We start from the raw sequence: 9,987 nt of genomic DNA, 5'->3' as shown, positions 1-9,987 counted from the left end.
TTGGATGGTGTTTTGCTCTAGTGGACTTTCTTTGAGTTTGTGCTTCAATAGTATTATCAGCAGTAATATTATTAGTATTGATAGTGAGATTGTTCTCAGTATTTGAGAGAACAGATTGTTGAAATTCAGGTGACAAATCTTCCAATATAACTTGAGATAGTGCAGGAGATATAGAGAAGGATTCCTTAGAACTTTTGAAGGTAAAAATATCTTCTTTGAAACTGACATCCCTATTAATAAAGAACACCTTATTAGCATTGTCATATAAAATATAATATTTTTGAGTTTCAGAATATCCTATGTGGATTGCTTGTCTAGACCTAGGCATGAGTTTATCATTCTCATCAACAATTTTAGCATGACATGGACATCCTAATACTCTTAAGTGATTAAGAGAAGGTTTGTGAGAAAAAAGTTTTTCATATGAAGTCGAACCATTCAAAACAGTAGAGGAAACTCTATTAATAAGATACGCTGCAGATTTTACACAATGACCCTTAAGTTTTAAAGGGATATGACCTTGAAACCTAACAGCTCTAGTGATTTTTAAACTATACATGTGCTTCTTCTCAGCAATGTTATTTTTCTAAGAAGTATAAGCACAAGACTTTTGATGAATAATACCAAGGTCATTAAATAAGTCATAGCATTGTTATACTCAGTCTCATTGTCAATCCTAATCACTTTTATACTAGTATTAAACTAAGTTTTTACATAAGCGGTAAAGCATTTGATTACCAGTATAACATCATACTTTAGTTTTAATAAGAAATCCCATGTATGTCTAGAAAAACAACAACTACAGTTAAAAAAAAATTAACCATCAAATATGGAGACCTTGTATGGTCCCCAGAGATCCATGAAGTAAGTCAAGGGCATTCGAAGTAGTAGAAGAACTTATCGAAAAAGGTAATCTTGGTTGTCTAGCAAAAGGCCATATAGTACATTCATGCGTAGAATCAGTAATTTGACTTCTTTGTCCAGAAAATAAGATATGTAGAGCATTATAAAGTACATTGCCAAGTCTCATATGCCAAAGGGCGATACTAGAAGTATTCTGAGCAACTAAACTAGCTAGACTGTTATTAATGATGCATAATTCATTTTTGTTAACTCCTGATAGCTTTTTTGAGTAAGAAGGATAAGCCATATTTTTATTTACCAATCTCCTTCACTTTCCCATTATAGAGATCTTGAAACACATAAAAGTCAAGAGAAAAGGTGGCAGAATATTTTAACGGTTTAGTTGTCTGTAAAACTAATAACAAATTGAATTATAACTGAGGAACATGAAACACATTTTGATTAGAAATGTTGCTAGTGCCAGTATGTGTAACATATAAGACATCATCATTTGGAAATACCATTTTTCTAGAATGATCAGACTTAACCACTGCAAAACTATTCAGTAACTTTAAATCTGAAGGCATGTGGTTAGTAACCCCTGTATCAATGATCCATTTTTGTGGCTCTGTAGATACTAATAGGGCACTACATTTACCTGACAAGTTTACTGCATTAGTTGATGAGGAGGATCCTTGATTTGGCTCCAGCATCCTGCAGATTTGATCATACTATTTTTGTAAATTTTAAAAGGCATCACAATTGACTAATCCTGAGATCCTGCAGAATTCTGACTCAAGAATCCTTGAGAATGTGTCATCTTGGATTCAGAAGTAATTTGAACACCTTGACCTTTCAAATTCTGATCTTTCTGCTCATTCCAGTTATTCATGATAGCATTATATTCACTATTGTATGAACTGTTGTAACCACTAGAACCAACCATTTTTTGTTTTCCTTTTTTCACTTATGACATTAGTAGTTGATCCATACCCTTGATCAAGACTTCTTTTCTCATTGTGTTTAGGATGTCCTGCGGGATAACCAATCAATCTTTAACAATCTCTCATGTAATGTCCTGTGAGTTTGCAGTGAACATACACAACATTTGGATTATGTTTCTTTCTTTTTTGCATCCCACCCCCTGAGTACATGGTAATTGCATCAGACATACCAGAGGTGGCTCCAAGAAAACCAGCACCACTAAGAGACTGAGAAACTGTTTTTTGATTCTCATCACTTATGATCATTACATAAGCTTGATTTACCAAGGGTAAGGGAGGAATTAACAAGATCTGACTTCTTGCTTGACTATGGTATAATATAACCCCATCAAAAATTGGTATAATTTTAACCTTTACAAATATAGAACAAAGTCCCTAGACTTTCACATAACATGCCAGGGATGGTGCCACTGACTCAAAGTCATCCCATAATGCTTTTAACTTTGAAAAATACATAGCCACAGATTGTACTCCTTGAGTAATGGAAGCAATTTCTTGATGTAGACTGTAGGTTCTTGAACCATCAATCTTATTTAATATTTCTCTTAAATCTGTCCATACCTCACTAGCAGTTGATGTATATACAACTCCAGCCACTACACTATTTGAGACTGAATTAATGAGCTAAGATAAGACTATATCATTTACCCTCTCCCACTGATTATGCAATTCAATTGGAAAAGTATGTTTATTCAGACCACTATCTACAAATCCCAATTTGTTTCTTGCTAAGAGAGCAATTCTCATAGATTTACTCTATACCAAGTAATTTTCACTATCAGTTAATTGAGTATAGATAATAGAAGTACCACTTACATCACTAGCTGTTAGATATAGAGGATGATTGAGATCACTAGAATGTTGTGTACTAGTATTCGCTGATGAACCACTAAAGGTATGAGGAGCTATGCATTCTGCAGATCGATTGGTGTTATTGTTATTTGCAGACATTGTTGTTGAATTTTTTCAGAATTTTCAAGAACGCAACTGTCCAAATAAATCAGAAAATTTAGAGAAATCAAAGAGATGAGAATTGAATAACTGCCAATTTTACAGATAGAATCAAGAGGAGAAGATGACTGTGTAATCACGAGCTTCTAGATGATACCATGACGAATTTAGATAGATTCAGTATCTTTGAATTATTGAACAAAAGCAATCAACCATAGAAGAGAAGAAGAAGTAGTAGAGAAGAAGATCATAGAGTAAAATGAGAGAGTATTATTTTTAACTTATTTTAGTAATGAAGAATACATCAAGTATATATAGTGATCCTATCTTGGTCTAAGTAACTAATTGCTAGTGGGTTAAATAATTGGTTAGCTGTGAGTTGTCAGTTAGTTATAACTAACTATTTTACTGTTTCATTGCCTAATGATCGTTAGAATTAGTAATCACAATTTAGCTTCTTTAATCACCTTGATCAATAATAATTAGTTTTCAAAAAAATATATAGCCATATTTTTTCTTTGAAAAAAATCAAAAAATATACTAGCTACAAAAAGATATTACAAAAGAAATGTCAGGATAATGTAGTGTATAATGTGTCGATATTGTATAAAAGTTATATAATGTATTAATATTATATAAATAGTGTAAAAATGTGTATACATATTGTATAAATGATGTATATATGTGCATCTGTATTCTATAAATGGTATATAAATATGTATTGATATTATCTAAATAGTTCTATGATATATATTCAATATATCGATATTGCGTAAATTATGTATAAACATGTACATATAGGGGTGCTAGGAGCGATACAAGACAGTATTCCATAATTATTCCTATATATTTTCCAACCTGTTACATTCTTTCTCTTTTCTTTCATGTTCTTGTTATTCTTTTTCCCATTTTATTACATTTTCAAATTCAAACCGATTTCTTTGGTGACAGTTCTGTTGAGGATGAGTTTTTCTCCTTTAAGTCATTGTTGGAGAAGCAACTTATGGGTATCTGCGATTTGATGAAATGGATGTAAAGGCTTGCGTTTCACTATTGAGGTGTTGCTATTTGATTCGCCATTCTAGATTTGAAAGATCAAAAGCTGTACTCATTTTTAGAACACTTTATGAGAGATAGGGAGCAATATAAATTTGTAGTCACTATTGTTCTTTGAAATTTGCTTGATAATCAAGTTCCTAAATATCAAAAATTTATCTCAAAAAATAGAGACGGGGACTATCAATTCTCTGTCTCAATGTCTTCAACCAAAACAATTACATTCTCCATTTCAATGTGACATTACACGATATACTTTCTGCGTTGCACTGTTACTTTCAATTCTCTATTTTTATCTCAAAAAGTTATCTTGGGTCATTGATATTTTTGATGAAATTCTTCATTTTCCAGTCTCAAATTTTAGATATGATTCTCCTCTGGATGTTTCGAATCATTTGATATATAATTCGCTCAACACAATTTACGTTTGCATATTTGCAGTACGTCAAATTTTCAAATCAATCTTTGAAGCTTTAATAGTTGATCGATCATGGAAGAAGAATGAAGCAAGACTGAAAACAGTAAAGAAAGACGGAAGAAGAAGAAGCCATTAATAGCTGCATCGTAGAACAAAGAAGTTATCGGCCATTTTTTTTTATTTTTTTTTTGTAATTTTCATAAAATTAAGCTAATTTCTTTGTAAATAATATAGCCGGGTGGCTATATTTCACAATTATTCCTTTCTTTTCTATACATCTTTTGTAAACTAGAGAGATACAAAATCTAAAGCTAAATGTCTCGCATACAATCTATAAAAGACATACCCCTATATATGTTATACAAATATTATTTATGCAACATTAAATAGATTGTGTACGCATAATAAAAAAGAAATTAGTGAAGTTGCACAAATATTATGAATGCAATAATTAGACATTGTTGACGCTTATAGATGCTTCTTCAGCTAGCCCACCATCAATACGAATCAAACTCTGATACTGTTGATTTAGTTTTGAATTCCAATTATAAAAGTATAAACAACATAAATACCAACTCTTTTGGAAGTAATTACACTCTCTCATTTTTTTAATTATTTTACTCTCTCCCTATTAATATATATAACATAGCCGACATATACATAACATTCTGTGTATATGTTAGAATTTTTGTAATATGTTGAGAAAGTAGGAATTTTTTATGATATTGAAAACATAAGTTGTATATTAGTGTAATTTTTAAATTATAAAATATGTTAATTCTGATGATTGATTTGGTCTTTATTTCGAAACGAGCAAAAACGAACAGTTTGGTTCAGTTCAAAGGAAAGGTAAGCATTTAATTTAAATAGATTAGTCATTCGTTCATTCTTTACGGCGGAAGGAAAACTTAAAGCAACAATAACATTGTCCCTTATGATCATATAGGTCACGGATTCTAGTGTCAGAATCACATCCCGAACAGAAGAACCATGTGTGAACAAGTGAAGTGATACTTTATGCACGGGGCTACCCCATCCTTCGTTACTGCTGGATATTCTAACAAAATGTTAATCCATTCCTGGACTACCATCTACCAACTAACATCACAGTTCCAAAACCATAAAAGTACATGTCTAAATGAAGCTAGCTATCAGTGAAACTTGACTACCACACAAGAAATATCATCGCAACTCCCACTCTCAAGTGCTTCAGTGATCAACTCTTCTGCTGCTGTCTTCCCATTCTCTATCCCTCTTATGCATTCTGTCACTTGCTCATTCGACATCACCTGCATTATAAAGATGTCATTCTTCTCGAAACAGACTAAAAATGAAGAACGAAAAGAACTCATGTAAAATGAAACAAAAACAAAGTGTATCAATTTTTGTCTGGCCGTGGTCAAGTTATCCAACATCTAACCGAGGAAAAATATGTGCCGCCATGATTTTTACCAGATTCATCATGTTTTGAAAAAGTACTACTTGCACTGTAAATTACCTTCCACAAGCCATCACTTGCCAATATTATGCAATCAGTGTCTCTGTCTATTTTCTCAATTGTCACACTAGGTTCCACAGTGATATGGTCTTTCACTCTTGCATCTCCAAATGCCCTTGTCATTGCTAGTCGGCCATCCACCCACGGAACATTCCCTGCAGTTCAGAAAACGTTGAGGAAATAGATTATTAGTCCAAAAACAGATTTAGGCAAAAGAATATCATCTCACATACGTTTTTCTACCCGAGCTGAAGATAGATAAGCAGGTTGTTGGGTAGGCCCCCTTACGCAAGGATCAAATGGCAAAGTACAAGGAAAAATAAAACACATATCACAGAAATCTGCTGGAAATAAGTGAAGTTATACTTGGCATCTTAATGACAAAACCTCCTTTGCTCTCGACTTGGTCTTTTTCTTCCTCCTTTTCTGGTTCATGATCAACTGTTATTTGTTTGACCTTCCCTCTCCGAATTAGTACTGCACGTGAATTGCCTACATTGGCCACAACCAGATATTTCTGATCGATCAATATTGCTGTCACTGCTGTTGAGCCACCTCGTGCACCGACCACATTCTCCAAAATGTGGTCATTTGTAGATCTATATGTCATCTTAAATGCAGTGACAGGCTTCCTCCAAAATTCAGGTTCAGGATAAAGACGATTACAACTCTACAAGCTTGTTGAGACATACAAACTAGAATTAACTCGAGTGTATATTCTCCGAAGCTTTTAGATGAGATAATCGCACAATTCAACATACCTCACTCGGTATATTATCGAAAAGATGGCTTTGCAAATATTCTGCAACCTCATGCCCTGAATGACCATCAAATATTGCGTAGAGCCCAAGATTATGTCCATCCATTTTCCTATTTTCTGCCACCACAGTCTTCCATCCCATGTTTCATCTTGCCTTCAACTAAATGAAATCCATGGCTGACACATCTCTGCTGCTTCTTCTCTGCATCACTGACTTCAACATCCCCACCATCTTCTTCAGGTTCATCAACAACTTCGCCACCATCCTCACCTTCGCCTCCATGATCATCATGATCATCATTATTGTAGTTTTTGTTATCTGCATCAGCCTCATCTCGTTTTCCGGTGCTATCAACTTCTCTATCCGCACCATGCACACCATGACCCTCTCTCTCCTGAGAAGGATCACAAAATTAGAAATTTACTAACATCGCTAATGCTTATCAAAATCCACATTTCCAGATACCGAGTTATTACAGCAATTCCTAATATCTTCCCCAGGAAATACAGCAAAGTGGTTGATAGCCTAAACACCAAAAAAGCAAGTGATATTCCGAAGCCAGCGTAACCAAGGTCACGGGAATCCGAAAAATGAGTTTTTCAACTCTTGGCACCAATGTCCATTTGCTACATAAACATCAGTCCTGCTACTCGGTTCTTATAGATTTAAGTTGGGAAAAAAATTGGTTGATTAAAAGAGAGTCTGATATGCGAAAGGGGTGTACTGCTTCACTTTATCAATAGGAACAGAAGTACTAACATTTTTAACTACTCTAAATTTATGATGTGGAGGACCTTTCAAGTTACGGTAGAAAATCAGGTAACACACAGAAGGTTTTACATAGTAAAATGTCGAGGAGAAAGCCAAGTAATAGTAGAAGGTTTTATCCATTGGTAATTAACATGGACAAGCCTTGATTAGCCCAACATTGCAGAATCAAAAAGAGAGTGGTCAATTGATCACCAACAGGGAGTGTAAGAGTTACATTTTGCGTATGGTTATTAAATTTTACTCGCCATAAAACTACTTTTTTTCCCACACTAAAGTAATTGAACTTCACCACTATAACAAGTAAAGACACAATTTTAACCATTACATCACCTTGATGGACACGGTATGAAAAAAATATAATCCCTTGCAAACAAACAGCCGAAACTATAGACAGATCTAGAAAAGAAAAGAATAGAAAATTTCCAACCTTCAAAAGAACAGAAGCAACATCATCCAGGGTTGATGTCCTCTGCGAATAAAATGAAAATAATGTTAAACAATTAAGCAAAAAATAGTGTAACCTGGCTGATGCAGGATTTGATCTCTACTTTTGCAACAATTCAATCACTAAATACCACGCTCGATGATTTTACTAACTGAAATTGAACTACAAACGAAAGAAGGTATACCTTTATCTTAATGATGCCTGAATCACCTGATTTTCCCCTATGCGAGAAAGAGACGAATCTTCAACAGAGATATATGAAAAAAAATCTTCGATATTCTTGTAGAATTCAAAAAGCTACGTGTAATGCACACACTGGTGGAGCTAGAAGCCGAGGTAAACATCATTAGTGCTAATTGATAACGGAACGAAAACAAAAAGTTTTGCAACATAGGACTACATGGTCACAAGCTATAAGTTCTTTCCCAGTAACTATTGCAATTATTTAGCATTTAGTAGGATTTCATTACATCATATACTCTCTATTAATGTTCTAATTATCTATAGTTCATCAGGTAACTTGTAAAATTTTGCAGTTCTGGAGTTGAAGAGCCTTTAAGATATCATCGCCCAAGCCATCAACTTTAGTTAAATATGCACAAAAATTAAATTCAGAACCTAATTACTAAAATGATGTTGCTATCCTAAAATTTAGAAACTCAAATTCAGGTACTAAAAATTTAAACCCATAAAGTTCAATCATAGCTCCTTGTACACATATACATACATGTATCAGCATCTGAACGCACACACATATAATAGGCTCCGGGGCGGACCTACGTGGGTGTGGGGGTTCACCCAGACCCCTCGGCAACAAATTACATTGTATATAGAGGGTAGAAAATCTATATTTCGATGCATATATTAATTTTAAACCATCTGAACCAAAAATATGAGACAACTCAGTGGTACTGGGCTGCGCCGCTGCGCTACTTGGGTCGCAGGCACCACCAGTCCCACTTCGCAAGTTTGATTCTCACTGAGGTGAGCAGGCTGCCTAATTTTTGTTTTTAATTCATTTTTAAAACCCTGAGAAAAAATTCTGAATCCGCCACTGTATAGGCTTGATGCATTGACACCCCTCAAAAAAAAATTTAGTTTAGAAACTTCAACTATACGACTTGTTCTTCAATTGAGTACCTCAATTGATCTCAACTCATAATAAAGTGTTCCTACTAAACATTTATGATACAAATTTTAAAAATTCTACGCGTGATCTTAAATACACATTGCATGAATAAGTTAACTCTTTAAATATAGGCGCCTTAAATATATAATCTCCTTTAATTATACACATCATCCTCAATTAGAATATATTTGAGATTTTAAGCTTATTGAGATTAATTCGCATAATTAAAAAAACAACAAATAATGGTTAATGACAAAATATATCTAATAACAATACTTTATCCCGACTCATGCAATACTTTATCATGTGTCCATATGTTCAACTGAAATAAATTATAATTCAAATGTCTAAATGAAATTTACTTACAAGAATAAGAGATTGTTAGATGTATTAAGCCTATATTATATGCAAGAGAAGAACTGGTCTGTTTCTTCCTCTATATTCAGAAATATACTACTAAATGTTCTGATATTGGTCGAGTATATTTCATGTTTGATTAGGATTTGGGAGTACAGATGTACAGTCACATAAGCAGATTGTAAAACATAAAATTAGTAAGTACTCCTACAGAAGATAACAAAGCTAGCCAGGTAAAGCATTGAATTAATTAAGCTGCAATTAATAGAACTACTAAGACGGACTATTGGAATAAGTTTTACCATTAATTAATCCCTTACTTAACTCTAACAACATCGGTTCCTTCCATTTTTTTGCAATATAATATAAGCAATCAATTTTTCTTTATTTTCTTACTACTACTATTTTGCTACGTATAAAAGTTCGAATTATTATACCAGTGATAGAAAACCGGTGAATGTACGCGTGGCGTCGCCTGAGAAATCGATAGTTTCGGCCGTTTGCTGCCGTGTCTTGCCACCGTTATTGTCACAGCCAATCGTTAGCTTGCTGCCGCCTCCAGCCGTTATTGTCACAGCCAATCGTTAGCTTACTGCCGCCTCTTCTCTATTTGCCTTTTCTTTTCTTTCAACACATTTCGTGCACCGCCGAAAGTTTAAGTTTTGTGTACGGATATTCTACGTAAACTTGACCTGCTGTGCATATTATCCAATATTTTCTTTCCTTTTAAAAACGAATGATCAATTTTAATTTA

At 33.8% G+C, this 9,987-nt stretch overlaps 1 pseudogene; it reads right to left on the bottom strand.

Annotated features, from left to right (window-relative positions):
• Positions 1–5,327: 5,327 nt before the first annotated feature.
• On the bottom strand, positions 5,328–9,771 carry LOC107856187 (annotated as a pseudogene).
• Between the last annotated feature and the right edge of the window lie 216 nt (positions 9,772–9,987).

The sequence above is a fragment of the Capsicum annuum genome, chromosome 1, assembly GCF_002878395.1.
Source record: "Capsicum annuum cultivar UCD-10X-F1 chromosome 1, UCD10Xv1.1, whole genome shotgun sequence".
Classification (NCBI taxonomy): domain Eukaryota; kingdom Viridiplantae; phylum Streptophyta; class Magnoliopsida; order Solanales; family Solanaceae; genus Capsicum; species Capsicum annuum.
The sequence above is the reverse complement of the archived record's forward strand: the minus strand, read 5'-3'. Positions and strand labels throughout refer to the sequence as shown.